Raw genomic sequence first — 18,634 nt, 5'->3', positions numbered from 1 at the left:
AGAACCCTCTGTGCCAGGTGTAATGGGGGGGGACATCATTGTAGACTGAACCATTGACCATGTGATAATTGCGTTCAGACATAATCTGCTCCCATTTGCGAACACCTGGGGATTGTTCGCCCACCTTCAAACAATTAAGGTTCAGGTCACCAAGTATAATGGTGTATGTAATTGTTTTATCAAGGTGGATTAAGTCGAGCATATCATTTATGCCTTCAAAGAATATTTCATCAGGCATGCTGAGAGGATTGCGATATATATTTAATACAGCAAAGATTATGTCCTTATTGCAAATTCTCACAAGCTGAATGTGTGCACCAACAGATGCCCATGCAGTGATTGAAAAACCAGATTTAATATTGACAGCCACTAATAGACCAGAGGATGGTCTACCTGCAGTCAATACTGCAGGAATCAAGGCCAATTCATAACTGTCCCATAATGGAGATTTAGTGAGCCATACCTCTTGTAGAGCGATGAGATGATATAATAATGACATCTCTCCAAAAGAGGAATGGAGATGTTTATGCCCTCTTGTGTTCCAACTGGCCACAAGCAATGCGTTTCGAGTTTCTTCTTATGTCCATGAATCTCTGAATTCGCCACGGGAACCCTGATATATCTTAGGGGCCATGACTGGAATATTTGGGGGCAAGTGAACGGATTCTGGTTCCTCCGCCAGCAAAAAACCCATGTTAAATAGAACCATTTTATTTCGCCATATTAATTGGTGCACTATGCCAGATGGAATCCAAAGTCTAACTATTGATAAGGAAACTTCGGAAATGAATTCGACCCTATCAATATCATGCGAAGAAATCTTACATAATTCCTCAGTGTCACCAAAGATGTTTAGAACACTTTGCCGATTCAGATCATATTTTTGATTGTTACCCTCTCGACACTTGAGAATTAGGGTGTGGCATTGAGATTTGCCTGAATTCGATTGCCCAGAGGACCAGTGCTTGTTGTTGTTGCGCGGGGACCCTTTTGCATTAGGGGGCCTACTTGGTCCAGAATTTCTTGTCACATCAGGAGCTGCATTTAAAGGTGATTGGTTCGCATTATTTGGGTGTTCTGGTGGTATTGTGGAATCGCCCTGGGCTTGTGCGAACACAGAAACCACCTTTGCAGCAAGATATTCGTCAACTTTCTTTTTTAATTCTTCTGTCAGGGACTGAATATTGTTTTCATTGAGTTTGAGTGTAGCACTTGGTATAGGTGCAAACGTAACCGTCTTGGACTGATTTACAGGATCGGAAGAAACTTGTACGGGAATGGGAAGTTGCTGAGGACAGAAGTTTGCAGAAATCAAGCCAGCACCACTTTTAATTGATGATTTGAGTGGTACCTGTGGATGCACTGGATGAGAAATAGTAGGGTTTTGGACAGGGATGCTTTTATCTGGAATCAGTGAAGTTATGGGAATTTTCTGTAACACACCCAAAACTTGTACCAGTTGTGATAAAGGAGACGAGGGCACAGGCAAACTGTCCAGAGTCGAATCTATGGGGGAGTGAGCTAGAGGAGTCCCTGCTGCTTCTGTCCCTCCAGAATACATGGAAACAGCGGTTCCTATTTCACCTAACTCACAGGTTACTGGAATTGTTTTCTTTTTACTGAGAGCTTTGAAAAAGGTAGACAATGTGTTTTTTTGATGTTTAAATCCAATCATATTTTTTGTTTTTTTTATTGGTTGACTACTTTGTTTTTTGTTATTTTTCTTTGTTTTTTTTTTGACTTCTCCACTGATAAAGGTTGAACATCATTCAGACTCTGTGTATCCATGGGAATGTCACAGGTTGGAGCAGTTGGGCCTGTTGGTAGCCCACCATTTGTTTTTAGAGTCAGCTCATTGTTATGGTCATGCATTTCGGGCACTAAATCTTGACCAATTATGCCTTGAATTAAAGGCAAGGGGCAGGGTGTCAATAAGTGAGAAGATACTTCTTTCTCTAGATTAGTGGGCAATAAAACAAGTGACTGATCAAGCTTGTCATTATTAGTCTCCATTTTTGTGAGCTGTTGCATCGAGATCCACTGTATCAAGTCTTCAAAGTGAGCGGATTGTCGAGTTACTTTGGTATCTAATGATTCATAAAGTTTACACAGACTGTACACAGCTGTGTTGATGGCAATTAATGTGGGTTGAATCATAGAAAGGGTTTGAGCGGCATTATCAAGCAATTGCGGGTTGTGAGTGCGCGGTGTTGGAAGGGCAAACGATTTAAGATAGGGAAGTGCAGTGTCTGGGGACAGAGCACTGGTGTCATCAAGGACATTACTGATACTCTTGGAATCACTGTTAGCATGGCTAGACTCAGATGTACTTCCATGAATAGATATGATTTGGGGATCAGATAATGATAATGGGAAAATGAGTGGGGGAATGGACATGTTCGCATTGTGCGTTATATGACAAGACTTGGTAGATTCAAGCATTGTTCGATCAGAAATTGGACGGGAGCTGGAACGCCTCAAAGGGGTATGCTGCGGGGTGCTAATTTGACCAACTGTTATAGGGGAGGGTGTAGAAGTCATGCTTGAAGAGATATTAACAGAGGATTCTGATTGAATAATACTTGTCTTGCCATTTAATCTGTCAAATGGAAAGCGAGTTTCATTGAACAATTTTGCGGGGGTAACATCCTTGGCTGTAAAAAAAGATTGAAGTGCCGCTACAGAATTCACTGACTTAGGTGATGAAGATTGGGGCTGTGTCATCATCACCAATGGGGCAATAATTGGCATGTTTGATGTGAGCTTATATGCTGTGTAAGAGGTCATGATAAAAATGAACACACTTAGATAAACAGAGACCTCACTGAATGCCCACGGTACTTAAATGGAACACACCACCCAACAAAGTATTAGAGGTGTATGAGCACTAGGTACTAAGTACTACACAATTCTTTGACAATGCTTACGATAAATATCAATCATCAAATTCCACTAACCATTAACATGAATTCCTCGCCACCATTCGCGCAACAGTCGCACAACAGCAGCTAGGCTTTACTGCACCGGGCTTAACGCCACAAGGGTGGTAGCCTCGCTCTTTTGTGGCGAGTAGCGGTCTCGTGATAGGTCACGTGGACCAGTCTCCGCCTCCTCCAGGAAGCGCTATTACAGGGCCGACAAGAGCCTAGTCCTGCTCGCAGTGTCGGGCACAAATGGCTAGGTGTGCGTGTCTCTCAGGTGATCCTCACGCAGTTCAGGCAACAATCCCCCTTTTTTTTCATTTACCCCATCCTTTGTAGGATTTTCTGAAGTCCCAACTTCCTCACCCCCCTTTACATAAACACTGGGCCAAGGAAGAGGGTGACTTTTAGCAACCTGGCTAACTCACATCGTACTGGACATGTCCCGTTAATCGGGTCAGGCAAAGTCAGGCACTTAACACTAAGTGCATACACCTGATACCAGTTAGCTCTCCTCACACGAAAAAAGCCAACACCTAAAGACCCACTCTGAGCAAGGCGGAACACGAATATGGACCAAACCTCTGTGACAAAGGCACACCTGCTGTTGAAGAGCATCAGACCAAGGGTGGAGAGCAGTGGGCCAAAAACCCCAAGGGTTCTCTATTGGAGGTTGTTGCCTCCGACAAACAGCAAAATACATGTGGATAAGGCCAGATCCCACAAGTGAAGATTGCATTGTGTATCAAGGACGCCAGCGATCCTCCCAGGTGAACGGCAGAGTTGGGGAATGCGAGGCCAAGACTGTGGCACTAACCTTGACTCGTGAAATGGAAATAGCAAAACAAGAAAGAAGTGCACACAACCGGTGAGTTGGCAAGCGACTGGAGAGACCAGTGTGTGTTAAAGCTAATGAAGTAGCAACATTGTATCACAAGTGAAAGCTGCATGCATATGGATGAGATGCGAAGAAAGGCATACCCATGAATGAACTTTGAAGTAAAAGGCAGCTGTAAGATCAGCGATATTAAGTAACGAAGTGGACCAGCGAAAGAAGTAGGCCATTCGAAAGTCTCTGTTAAAGGTATATAGTTTGAAGCTATTAAGCAAAAGAAAACGTGATGTTTGAGTCAAAGTGGTCCTGTGGCAGTCTGTAAAAGGAGTGCCACAGACATTCGTACATCTTTGACATACGAAAGGGGTCCAAGCCCGATTGAGGGAGACCCGAAGTACAATATGCTTGGGGAAGGTAGCCCCAGCAAGTTTGTGTTGAACTGTGACATGTAAGGTCTGAGAGTGACAGAGGGGGACCTACGCGAACTGTTACGTTGGTAAGGTCAGAGCCCAACAGAGGGGACCTTTGAGAACTGTACCTTGTGCTGTAAGGTCTGAGACAGGCAGAGGGGTAGCTGTGTGAACTTCAGGTTGGTATACAATTTTGAAAGTTAAGAAAGAGCCATTAAGATGGAAGGCTAGTCGGGCCACAATTCACGGTTTGAAACTGTTAAGAGTGTCAGAAACCGAGTCAGGGTGTGTCATCCTGCCTACGAGGACAGCCTAACTCCATGAGGTTTAACATAAGGAGGAGAGCTGTTCAACTACCTTTACTCTTTGAACACTGATTTTTCCTTTGCATACATTCTCCTTTTTACACTTTTTGTATAAGTGATAGAGCAGGCATTAGGTTTTGTTAGCATAGGCCATTTTGATTTTGATTTGACAGACTCCACTAGAACCGTTTTGTGTATCGTTTGATGGACGAGACTACTCCCATCTTAGTTATAGGGCAACATAAGAGTTTCTCCAACCCCAACATTTTCAATAAAGGTTTTACACATTGTATCCATTGTGTCATACTTGTGATACCATGCCTTCCCTACAGTATGTACTCGAGAGATATTAAGTGGCCTAGAGGAATTGTGCAGTCCTACATACTAGTCATCAACAGGGACATTCTTTTGAATGTTCACTTTCCCTTGACCGCAGCACAATACCGCTGCTGGGAAGTGGCCTTGGACAAAGGGACACCACGTCATGGATGCAGATATGATGCTGTTGGATGTGAGAGCTTCGCCCAACACAATGAATGTGAATCTTCACAAGCTGGCATGCATAGACAGCCAGCCCTGCAAACACTCCACTAACTCACAATCAAACAGAAGATTCACTTCAAACCTCTATGCATTTCCCACCATGTATTCGATGGTAAAAGGCCAAGATTCTATCACAACGAAACTCACTCACTACCAGCCATCATTAGTATTTCAATCCAGTAATCATGCTTTAGTAAAACTGTCAAGCATGAGCCAGGTATCTCACATAGGTTCTTTCTTCCCCTTCCTGTTGACAAAACTCTCCCAATCCATGCAGAAAACACTTTGCACAGAATAAGGCCACCTGATCATTGGAAAACAGCTGACAAGCTGTCTAATCAACTAAAACCAGGCTGAGGCCAGCACTATACTCAATCAACAGATGTCCACTACAGGAAGCATCTACCTGAAGGAACCTCGGATCCTAGATTATTCAAACGTGCCAAAAACCCACATGCAATTCATCAGCAAAGGACTATTTTATGACAATCTCATCTGGATAGAGCATGTGTGATAGGAGACAGAGGGTACAACTGTGAAATTTCATCTCACCCATCTCTCCAATCCTCTGTGATTTTAGACAGGTTTCCTATCTGTCCCCTTGCCTATTTAGCATCTACATCCTTTAGACCAGGCAGTAGAGAGCTTTGGGTGCCAGTACCATGTTGATAATATAGAGGGTCTGATGATGTCCTGAGTGTGGAAGGCTTTGTGGGGAGGGAATAGCAGTGGATAGTAGAGGGCATGTTCCCTACCTCCCACCACTTCACAGCTGTCATACTGGAACAGCAGGAGAAGGGCCCTGTGTGAGACTCCATGGGCCTCATTACGAGTCAGGCGGAATGGGTTAACGGGTGCCGCTAATGGATGCAGACCCATTAAACACATTCCGCCTGATTACGAGGTCCGCTCGTGGGACCCGGTAAGGACGCCTGGTAAAACCAGGCGTCATTAACGCGTTCTGCAAGGGGACCAGGGAGCTAACAATGGGCCGGTCGTCATCGTCCCGTTGTTAGCTCCATGCACCCATTCCCTTTGAGCCCTATGGGGGCTCGAATGGGAATGGGGAAGGTCCGGGCCCGAGTTCCCTGAGGGAGGAATTACCGAGCCCTCCAAACTAGGAATGGCCCGGTAATTCCCCATTCAGGGAACCCGGAACCGGATCTGGTTTTGGAGGCAGCCATGCCGCCAATAGCGGTATGGCTACCGCCAAAGCCGTAATGAGGCCCCATGTGTTATGCCTACACCGCATTGAGTGTATGCAAGATGATATACACTCAGACAACCGTATCAAATGTACCCTCGCACTGAAAGTGTGGAAGGATGCTGTATGGAAGGATGTCAGCACGCACCATTGGACTTCATGGAGCGCCAAGTGAAATCTGACGAGGGCAGAGTGATGTCATAAAGAAGATATTCAAAGACATGCTGAAATAGTATGAAAATACTTTAGAGTGATAGTGTAACTGAAGCGATAGGAGAAATATGTATGAAACGATAAAGTAATCACAAATGCAAAAGAAGACAAAGTAGCTTGCTGACCAATAAATGTAAATGCGCAGTAACGCAGGTAGAAAAGATACACAGAGGCTGGCTATAATGGAATATATAATGTGGCAAGGAGGGCCATAGTTGGAAAATGGACACTGGGTCGTGTAAATAGTCGATTCAACTACCTCAGAAGCCGATCAGGATTGCAGAGTCAGGAAACGATGGAAGAACAGCTTTGTGCGTGAAACAAAGAGGAGTCAATGTTGGATTGGGATCAAGGATGCTATATTTAAGGAATAGCTGCAAAATACGAAGGGAGGCAGATGGATAAGCCATGGATGAGACATATTTCTCTTAGATTAAAGAAGAAGAAAGCATCTGCAAGAGCCAAATATTGGACAACTAAACGTGTATACAGTCTATACAGGGTAGGGTGAACAAGTCTCTAGAGGAGCAATGGCACCCTGTATAATTAAATCAAATAGCAGTAAATGAGAGGCTGAAATTGACACATTTGTGGTCTTGTCACATGTGACTCAGAAGTTGAAAACAAGGGCTATTCATTAAACCTCAGATGAAGATAATGATGTGCTTTCACTCCCTTGAATGTCCTAGAACAGAGAACAGGCTACAAGGCCCCCTACAGATGGGAAACATTGGCTCATGGCCAGACTGATGAGAGATGATGGACTAATTGGGAAAGTAGGGAGTAATCTGACGTGATCCAAGCACATGGGCTTCAGTTTCCTTGCGTGGTGCTAGCCGCGCCGAAAGTCCAAGGTTGGGTGAGAATGGCAACCAATCAGTGGGTCTATGGGGCAACGTGCTATGCAATATTGCATAGAGCAATTCACTGTCATTTTGTTCGCTGTAATCAGTATTATACCTATTTAGAGGTAGTTAGAGGGTTGTCTTATAGATAAGAGACAATTTATGAAGTACTAACCCATATATATTCTATAAGTAGATATGTTCCCTTAACTAATCCATACCACTAAGTTATACTGCCAAACTGCTAAATGTTCACAAGACTGACTGTTCTACAAACAGGACCTTCTCCTTCCTGCAATCCAAGCGTTATAATAGCTGGAACATTACAAGAGACCATTAGGGTTAACCCAAGACGCCAGCTTTGCCTTGACAAAGACCAAGTGTCGAAACACGTGTTGGCTGAAATGTTTCATTGAGCATTCAAGATTAAAAATACTTTCTTGTGTTAACTAAGCATATGATTAATTCATTCATTTAAGGCTAGTGTGAACAGCCAGAACCAACCTGCCAGTTTTTCATACACTTCTGTGAGGTTGGAAGTTGAACCTCATGGTTCTAGCTGCGCAGCTCGTCTACCTATCTGCCAGGACTAGAGTGCACTAGAAGTCGGTTCTACTCACTTCAAAATCTCCTGCTAATACGTTTTATGGTTTGACACCTAGGATGAAATCATAGATGATGCATTTTGGGGTATAAGACCTCGGTGTAATCAAGATTGTGTGTGAGTGTGCAGGCATCCGCCTGATGTTTGCCAGTTGACCCTGCTTTATTAAAGTGAGAATAAAGTAGTACTTTGTCATATTCCTTGAGTCTGTCCATTATTTGGTCTGAGATCTTTACTGGTAATTCGATATAGCATAAAAGACGCTTCAAGGTGCTAGAGCACAGATGCAGGACAACTGCCTGAACCTAAATAGTAAAAAGACAGAGGTCCTTCTATAGGACTTCTCTCCTGGGTGCCTCCATCAACTTTCAGAGGTAAACAAATATTGGTACTTTTCTGAGGATTGTTGGGAATCTGATTGCTTGTTTTGAAAGCCATTCATCCTTCTTGTGGTTGTGAAATACACAGATTTTCATCTACATAATATCTGCAGATGTAGTTACTCTTCTAGAATTCAATATTGTATTACCAAGAAATCTTTTTTAAAAATTCGAACTGTTCAAAACTGAGCAAAGTGGGTGGTCGCTTGATTAAATGAATGTCATTTTATAACCCTAAGCCCGCCTTCCTCTTGGCTGGCTCCCAATAGAGGATGAAATTCATGCTTGACCAATTCTCCATATTTTGAAAATTGTTTATGGGAATGCCCCGGAGTATTGGTCTAAGCTGGTTGAGTGTTTTGCCCCAAATCGGAACCTGTGATTTGTTACCAGTTGACATATTCCGCATATCTCTATGGGTGGAAAATCCTTAAGAGGATGCTGCCTCTGGAATGCCTCTATCAATTCTATCAGGAATTGTTCCTTAATGCAAGTCTTTGAGCTTAGATTAGCGCATTTATTTGCATTGCGGTTTGCATAACGCAATCTTGTGCATTGATATTGCCTAAATTATAAGTTACTCACCGTAGGTACTAACATACTCTTAGTTCTTTGTCACCTTTTTTCCATACTGCATGGGCGTCCCTTCCTAGGGACAGGATACAGAACCTTTTTCACCAGAAAAAACCTTCTTCCCCTTTATATTTAGAGGTGCGCAGGAGTGCAGCCCCGTGAGCATGCGCTACCCTGACGCAGCCCACCGGAGCCACTTCCTAGTCCCCATTGACGCGTCAACAATATTTAACATTGCCTAATGTCACCAGTATTATTAGGGGGGAGGGTGGTGGGACGTATGAAGGAAAGGGGACTCACTACGGTGAGTAACTTATAATTACTCTTACGTCCAGTCCCATTTCCTCCATACTGCATAGCAATTACAACTGAATGTAGCCCGAGGGTGGAGAGGAGACCCTCCTTCAGAAAACAGATTCCTTAGAACCGCCTGTCCGAAAGTCACATCTGACTTAGAGCCAGCGTCTGAACAGTAATGCTTGCAGAAGGCCGAAGGGGTGGCCCAGGTGGCCGCCCTGCTGGTGACCTGCCACAGAACCTGCCGTTGGAATGCAAGGGCCATGGCCTTGGCCCTGACCATGTAGGCGTGCATGTTAGCTGGAAGTGGCTTGTGCTGCCTCTCGTAGGCCTCCTTGATGGCCGAAGCCATCCGGCCTGCAATAGATGCCTTGGACGCTTGATACCCGGGCCTTGACCCCTGACCCCCGAAGGTGACAAACAGTGCGCCCGATTTGCAGAAGCCCTTTGTCCTGTCTATATAGAATTTCAGAGCGTGTCTGACATCCAGACAGTGCAAAACCCTCTGAGTTTCATCCTTAGGGTCGGCAAAAAATGTAGGTAAGACTATTTACTGGTTTAGATGGAAAGCGGAGGGTAGCTAAAGTAGGAACGTGGGTTGTGTTCACAGGACCACTTTATCCTTGTGAAAGGTCGTGGCTCTGAGGCCACCAGAGCCTGAATATCACTGACTCTGCAAGCAGAAGTGAGCCCCACAAGCAGAGCTATCTTAATGGTGACCAGCCTGATGTCCGCAGACGCCATTGGTTTGAATGGCTTGTGCATGGGGTGTGGTCTTTTCATGGGTGGGTAGTGTCTGATGTGGCCCGTCAAATGTCTCTTGACTATCGTTTTGGAGAAGGGGAAGACATCCTCCTCCTAATTTCTGTAGGCTCCTATGGCCACCAAATACGTGCAGCATGTGTCCACCTGCACGCCTGAGTGAGTGAGGTGCCCTGAGAAGGAGAGCACTTCATCCAATGTGCACGTAAGGGGGTTGATCGCCTTAGAGTCTGCCCAGTGACAGAACCTTGTCCATTTACTCTTGTACTGTCTCCTGGTATCCTTTCTCATGGCACCCTGAATGATCTCTAGGTTAGCCTGTGAGAGGCTCAGGTGCTTCAGAGTGACCTATCAGGAACCGCGCTGCTAGTGCTAATTTTTGAGGTGTGGATGGATGACCTTTCCCCCGTGTTGTGCCAGCAGATGAGCTGGACCCAACAGAAGTTGAATAGGTGGCCTGTCTGATAGGCTGAGAAGCTCTGAGAACCACAGTCTCGCTGGCCACCACAGAGCTATCAGAATGATTTTGAGGTGGCAAGACTTCTTTATCTTGCAAATCACCCTGTGGACCAGGGGGTGGGTGGGAAGGCGTATGCTGTGAAGCAGTTACACTGTATCTGGAATGCGTTGCCAGGGAGCCAGGGCCCTGACCCTGCCAGGAAGCAAACTGATGGCACTTCTTGTTGTCCCGGGAGGCAAAAAGATCCACTTGAGGATGCCCCCATTGGCTGAAGATCTCCAGCAGCACCTGGTCTTTCAGTTGCCACTGGTAATTGTCTGCCCCCAGTCTGCTGAGCCTGTCTGCTTCCAGGTTGGACTCCCCCGGAAGGTGGATGGCCCTCAGGTAGATGTTGTTCTCCAGGGCCCATTCCCACATGCTGATCGCTAGGCTTCATAGTGGAGGAGACCTGGTCCCACCCTGCTTGTTGATATAGTACATGCTGGTGGAGTTGTCGGTCTGGATGAGGATGACCTTGCCCCCAACGTGGGGTACGAAAGCTTTGAGGGCTAACCAGATGGCATCAGCTCCTGCCAATTGATATGGGACTCTGGCTGCCCAGAGTGGTCCCCCAGCCTTCGAGGGATTGAGTCTGTCGTAATAGTAACCTGCGGAGCCGGCTACCGGAAGAGCTTGCCCATGGGTTGCAGTCCCCGGACCACCATGTGAGGTCCGAGTTGAGAGACGGAGGAATGTTGACCAGCTTTGCTTGGGAGCCCCGCTCCTGATTCCTAGATGCTGTGAAGTGCAGCTGTAATCTCCTCATCCTGAGTCTCGTGTGGGGCACAGCCAGTAGGACAGCTGCCATGAGACCTAACAGATGCTGGTACCACCAGGCCGAAGTCACTTGTCGGGTGAGGAAGTGAGCAGTGGCCCTCTTGATGGCCGTAATCTTGTCCTCCGAGGGGAAAACTCTCTCGGAGCTAATGTCCCATTACGACATCCAGGAAAGTCAGCCTCTGGGTAGGCTGCAGCTGAGACTTCTTGAGGTTGAGCAAAAATTCCAAGTCGTGGAGTGTGCTCATAAGGGCAAAGGAAGTGTGGTGCACCGCCTGCGGAGATTGGGCCCTGACGAACCAGTCATACAGGAACGGGTAGAGATGGTGGCACTGGGTCCTGAGGAGAGCTGCCACTGCATTCATGAGTCTGGTAAACACCCACGGGGCCGAGATGGGAAATGGGAGCGCATGACCCTGGAAGGAACGATGCGGCTGCCAAATAGGGACGTGTAGATAAGCGTCCTTCAGATCCAGGGAGCACATCCAGTCTCCCCTGCAAAATGACTCTGCAATAAGTGCTGGCTTAACCATCTTGAATTTTTGAAGGGGGAGGGAGAGGTTGAGGGTGGAAAGATCCAACACAACTTTCAGGCCAGCCTGGTTCTTCTTCTGTATGACGAAAACCCTGGAATAGAAGCCCTATCCTCGCCGGGAGGCTGGGACTTCTTCCACTGCCTGGCTCTCGACGAGCAACCGAATCTCCACCAACAGAGTTGCTGTCTCAATCTGTGGGAGTGGAGGGGAGTAGGGAGGAGAGGAAGGGATTGGTAGACGGTACCCCATGGATACTACAGAGAGGATCCAGGGGCCCTCAAAATTGTGACACCAGAACTGTGCATGTAGGGTAAGCCTGCCCCCCACTGGAGACCCGTGGACCCGAAGGGGCACGTCATGCCTTCTTTCCCTCTGAGGCTGTCTGTGAAGGAGGGCGACTGGAAAAAGCCCTTAGCCCCCCCCCTTTTTTTTGTTTGCGCCAGTGTTGACTCTGCAAACGGCCGGGCTGCCTGGACCTCCGCTCTTGGAAGCTGCAGAACACTCTGAACATCCACCCCTGGTCAGAGCGTTGATGTGACTGGGTGTGCACCTTGGGAGTGGCCTTCGTAAGGATAGATAAAGACTTTGCAGTTTGCAAACTGTTTTTCTTTTTATCTAGTTCCTCATCGGTAGTGGAATAGGAGAGGTCACCACCTTTGAATGGGAGGTCCAATATGCATTCCTGGACATCCCGGATTATATTTAGTAGCCCATAGCCAGGCTGTCCTTCTCATGTCCATGGTGATATATATGGCCCGCTCAGAGGTGTCAATGTGGGCCACGCTGGATTCCATGATGTCCTGCACCACCATTTTAGCCTCTGCCATTCCCGCCTTCAAACATGACTGGCTCTGTACCAGAAGTTCTGGAAGGAAGTCGGCTATTTGCAGCCAAAGCCTGGCTTGACAAAGATGCATCGAAGCATTGGAATAAAGCTTCCCGTGTATGCCCCTAAGATCTTCTCCTTGCCTAGCAGCGCCAAGGATGAGGTGGCCGAGGATGACTGAGGCTTTGAGTAGAGCAACACCTCAGCAATCACCAAAGCGTGTGTTTGAGGGTGGGCTGACAGCAAGAGTGTATTCCCCTCCATTTGCCTGTACTTGGCGTCCAGCCGTCGATTGACTGGCTGGACCGACCTTGGGTTGAGCCACCTCTTTTTAGCCAAGGCAACAACGTCCTTTTGCATTGGGATTCCCGTCCTAGCCCAGGGGTGTAGAGTGAGGACCTCGGCGAGCACTCCTGCATCAGGTTGCTCGACCTCGGGCTGAGGAAGGCCCAGGTACTCAGCCGGCCCTGAAAGTCGTTTGTGTAAGGCTTTGGCTGATGATGGTGTGTTGGGGTCTTCTCCCTTGTCTGTATCCACTTGGGTGTCTGGCTGGTCAGATGCGGGATGAGGGGTGCTAGGTGCCGAGGGCTGGGGTATGGAAACCAGAGCCGGAGGCTGCAGTGGATGCTGGTACAGAATCGCCTGTACTGTGGGAGGCAGGGGAGCCGGAAACAAAGGAGCCGGTGCGGGCAGAAGTGGCTGCCCAGGGGCCTGCGGTCGCTGGAGCCATAGGAGGAATGGCTATGGGCGCGGGCAGCGGGGCGACAGGGAGCATGTCCCTGATAGCATCCCTGAGGATGGCCACCATCTGAGGAGATCTCATAAGGGTGAGGAACTTTTCAAAGAACCTGTCCTTACAGGCCGGTGGAGTTGCAGGTGATATTTACAGGATTGAGGATGGCTGCTGTGGCTGGTGCGTATTCTGTCTAGTTGGTTGCAGAGGGAACCTGCCCTGTGTTGCAGATGGATAAGCTGTAGGCCACATACCTGGTTGACCTCAGTCCCACCTTATAACTCATTCACCCACCTGCATGGTTCCTCAGGGAGGTATCGGAAGAGCGGCCATCTTGTTTGGCACATCAGCCATCTTGTTGAGCTGCATGCCATGTGCCAAAATCATGGTGCTTGGCTCACTGGGCCCAGCCTCCTCCAGGACTTTTGACAGTTTAGCATGAGACCTGCCCTGCACCTCAGGCCAAGGCCTGGTAGGCGTGTCGCCCTCGGCAAAGTCACCAATAGTGCTGCATGTAGGCGCCCCCTCAGCCATGCTGCCGGTACAAGTGCATAGCCCCTCTAGTGTAAATGAACCTTCCAGTCCCTCAGCACTGTCTTCGGGAGAGTCTACAGACCCCTCGGCCTGGCGGCCGGTAGCTGAATTAGGATCGCTACTCGTACTGGTATGAGAACCTGAGAGGTTCTTCCTACTCAGGCGTTTCCTTGGAAGGTGTCGCCTTTGCGGGGTGCGCAGGAAAAGAGCGGCCCTAGCTTGCGCCTTCATCGATGCTTGACAAAGTCCTTCAGGTCCTCTGCAGGTGACCTCTCGAAGCTCCCTCGAACTAGCCAGTCTATTCTTCAGGGCACGCGATAAGGGTACGTCACACGCGGTCCAACCTTCCCATCCGTGGTCCGGACCAAGGAAGCGGAGGCACAGAGCGTGGGGATCTGATATAGGGAAGAGCCCCTCACAGGTTGGACACCTGCTGAAGCCTGCTGAAGTCGACATGCGCTGGAGAGGAGCGTGGCGCCAGAGCACCGAGTACCAGATTGACAAAAGAAGACAAAAAGACAGAAGAAAGTATCTGGGGAAGAGTGTGTGGTATCACATGACCGAAGCCAAACCCAGGAGCGCTGGTGAAATCAGCCTGTTCCCGTCGATGTGGAAAAGGGGACTGAGATGTGGCGCTGGTGGGCAGCTGTAACATGCCACTGTGATTATGTTCATGGGGGGCGTCTGACTATCCTGCTCCTGAGTGGTGCCCAATGCATTTATATTAACCACTAGATGTGCCCTTTCTGTGTCTACTCCTCCTTCTTCCTTGGCTAACTGACTCCCCTCCATCTCTCCTACCGCATTTCACTACTCTCTCAGACCCTCTCAAATGGGGACTTCATTCCAATCGGTACTACATCAACATTAAATTATCTATCAAAACCTTCACTTCATTAGCTGTATCCCAAATCAGTGAGCAAACCATACTTGCAGCACTGTAACATTTTCAGATCTTAGGCTCTCCCTTGCATAAACAAATGGCCAATTGTCACCACCAAACCCAGAGAGGCACTCAAGATTTGGGTACTTCCCACCTGCACTCATCAACAATCCAGGTTTGCACCTGTCTCCCCATTTATAAAATTAAGGCCCCCACAATCCATTTCTCATGCACTTTGCACTTTGTTAGATTGGGTTGTCATCCACTCCCTTTCTCACATCGATAGTTTTAACTATACATGTTTTTAACTTGTCATTTTTTGTGTTCATTCAATTTGTATGATATGGCTACATTTATGAATGATAGTACTGTGATTAATGTTTTTTGTCATGAACGGATTTGTTTACGAATAAAGCATGATGATGTTTGTTATGGCTCATGATTTTGTTTGTTGTCAAAGGTCAGAGAACCCAGGCAGAGATTACCTCAAAATAGCAAGTGGGTGCACAGGATCCCTCTTCCATCAAGCCAAGAAGCAATTTGCTGCCCAACTGTACATACGTTTTCACCACGTATTGTATGTTTTTGTGCTAATGTAATTTTCAACAAGCAGACATCTAATATTTAAAGCTGAATGTATGTGTATGTGTGTGTGTATGTTTTTCCGGCTATACAAATCGACACCGTTGTACCGAGGTCTACCAAATTTTGCATAGATTCCTCTTTAGTCTGGGGCAAGATCGTAGTCTATGTTTGGATGTAAAAAATGCACTCCGTAGACACCCTCATTTACTGATGCTCACCGGGATTTCTCTACAGTAGGTACTAGAAGGTGGCAAAATATGGAAAAGTGTATGAAGCTAAATGTTCGATGTGTTGGTTATCCCTTTGAAATGTATTACTACTATATACAGTTCAAAAGTGTTAGTAAAGCATTTTTGAAAGGAATTAAAAAATATATATTTTTTTTTATCATGCCACTCCAAATATGGGAAATGGCAAGGTTACAGTTTACTTAAGTTCATTCACAAGAAGAGAGCACAATCAATCAATCTTTCTTGGAGACTTTCTGAAATGTGCTGAAGCCATTGAGTGACTGAAACATGCCGCACAAAAAATGAACAGCACTTGGAAAGTTCCATCTGATGCAAAGCGGAAATCAATATCAAGAGCTTCTGAAACACAACAAGAAACAGCAGCACAACCTGCCGACCAGAGGACAAGAGCAACTTTCTCCAGGGCAAATGAGATGCCAGAGCCAACTGAAACAAGACTTGCTGACATGAGGACAAGAGCAACATCCTCCAGGGCACATGAGACACCACTCGATCCGGACATGGGCAACGCCGGGTACCCCAGCTAGTAAGCATTCAAATAACACTGAAGGAAGGTAGATTTAAAAAGGCATTAATGTAGGTGACAGTCAAATCCTGCCCGCATTGTGGGCTTTTTTTGGATACAGGCTTCCAAACCACTTCACAACCAATGCCATAACCTCAAAGCACTTAGAAGTATACAGGGGTTTAAACAGGGGTGAGCATGTCATCATATGTCACTATGTACGTGGCTCAAACAAAGTCACGTGCATGGGCAGTGCAGTTTCTAGCTAGTGCTACAAAGTGGAGAGATGCTATAATGTTATCTTTATGGCTGTCGGTGTTGAGGAATAAAATAAATAAATCACCAAGAGGTTTCTGGCTGAAGCAAAGGAGCTTGTATCAAGGAAACGGATGTCTCGTGTGTCAGACAGTATTCCAATCGTTGATGACAAATAATGCAAGTTGCTGCATCCTTGTGTTGTTGGGTGGCTTCTACAAAGTAAAAGTAAAACGTTAGGCTTCAGAGCTTATCAGAATGGGAAATGGGCTTTATTAGAGTTTGGCTATTGTGGAATGTAGTACCAGCGGAGAGGAGCTAGGTATGGGAAAGTTTGTCTGAAAGGTGGTAACATGGCTAGTCATCAGATTGTGGATCTGGGGTCAGAATCTTGGTTGAATGATATCAGGCTTCATCGTAGCAAGACAGAACCAGTTTTATGCATGGCTCTATGAGTGATGCAAAAGGTGTTGAATTTGATACACTTCACTACAGGGACCAGGGGAAGGTCCTCTATACAGAAGAGCTGTGATGCGCTTGCGCTGTGATGCTCAGGAAATGGTGTGTTGCAATTTGCAGTTTGGCAGTTTAAGGAGCAGGTATTTAGTAGATCCAGGGTAAATGCCATTTCCATAGGCCTTGTAAGAATGCCTGTGAGTCTTATGTGCAGTGTTGGTTTTCATTCAGGGAAGTATGCCACTGACCAGAGTGAAGTTGCGTCATCAGTTCCTGAATGCCTTCATTTCGGGTTTGGTTTCGGCTATGTCCTATATTGACATGGATTTAGGAATAATGACTCTCATGATCATGCTGACGAGCCCTTCAATGTCCTCATTGACCTCAGATCCTTCAGAAGTAGCCACTATGAGGTGCTGAGAGAGCAAATTGTGGGGTTGTCCGCACTGAGCAGGAAAAGAAGTGTTACTCCAAAGTCTTGGAGTGCAGGAGCCAGCTTCCCAGCCAGAAAAGGACCCTCAGTACAAACTCTTGCATGATGGAGACCAGAGGCTTGTGGTTTGTTAAGACAGTAACAGGATGACCGACAATGTATGCGTGAAAGTGCATGCATCCCCATTGTACAGCAAGTGGTTCCCTTTCTATCTGGGAGTATATTCTATCGGTGTGTGGTGAGTGCATTGCTGGTATAGGCAATCGGGCTCCTTTCGCCAATGGAGTCCAGGCTTTCAGAGCAGTGCCAACAAGACTTTCTTCGACCACTGACTCAATGGATCACGACAGGTCAAGGGACCCAGGCCCAGTCGCAGTTTTTTTTTTTGTGAGTGCCCGTAGGGGCTCAGTGATGGTGGCAAAAATGGGGATAAAGTGATCTCAAATGTTTACTGTGCCGAGCAAACTGCACAACTCTTATGGCAATGTTGGGGGTGTAGCCACTTTAATGTCTTTCACTTTGCTGGGCTATGGAGGTACATCCTGTTCCTGAAAGACAAACCCCAAAACATCCACCTTCGGTTGCACGAAACAGCATTTTCTTCAGTTTAGTAACCATATTTTATTATGCATTGAAACACCACTGCCAACCTCTGAAGGTGTTCCATTTCTGATGCTGTTTATATGAACATATCATCGCTCACACTGAGGACCTCTGGGAACCTTGCCAGTATCCCCTTATTGTATGCTGGAATATTCCTGCCATAGGGGAGACCCTGAAGCTTATCGTTTTGTATCTGGAAAGCCGATTGTAGGAGGATAGCGTAGTTATGGCCCTCAAGTACATGTAGAGGGGCACCTGATTGTAAGCAATGTTTATATCTATGGTTGAAAAGATGGTTGCTCCCTGCAGGTTGGCCATGATATCATCCATGGTGTACGGTGTCTGTCCTGCCATATGGCCCTGTTTGGAAGTCTCTTGGCCATGAAGATCTCACATCTTTAGGCTGCCTGGGCTTGTGCACCACTAGTATTTGGGTACCCATGGTGTTGATCTCTCAACCCCCTCGATGATATTGGCCTTTTCCAACTTTTGGAGTTCAGTCTTGACCCTCTTATGGAAGTGAAACGGAATCGGATGGTGCCTCAAGGCTATGGGTTGAAATTTGGAATAAATGTGTAGCCTCATCTCCAGTCCTTTCAAACACTCAATACCATCAAAGAGGTCTCCATATTCCTCCATCAGTTTGCCAACGTCGTCTCAGTACACCTGGAATGCGAAATGAATCAAGACTAAGTTCGCTGTCAGGTTGCAGCTGAGCAGGGTGTCTTTTGCAGCTGGTGTTACGTACAATGTGGGCAGTGTCTAGGAACAGTCATGACAAACTCTTGTATGAAAGGCTCAGTCTATGGGGAGATGTGGTAATACCCCATTGTTATAGATACAGGTCTATGATTTGGTCAGCTAGA

This window comes from Ambystoma mexicanum, chromosome 8 (genome assembly GCF_040938575.1).
Source record: "Ambystoma mexicanum isolate Mex_15411 chromosome 8, UKY_AmexF1_1, whole genome shotgun sequence".
Taxonomy (NCBI): Eukaryota; Metazoa; Chordata; class Amphibia; order Caudata; family Ambystomatidae; genus Ambystoma; species Ambystoma mexicanum.
This window is presented reverse-complemented; position numbering follows the sequence as displayed.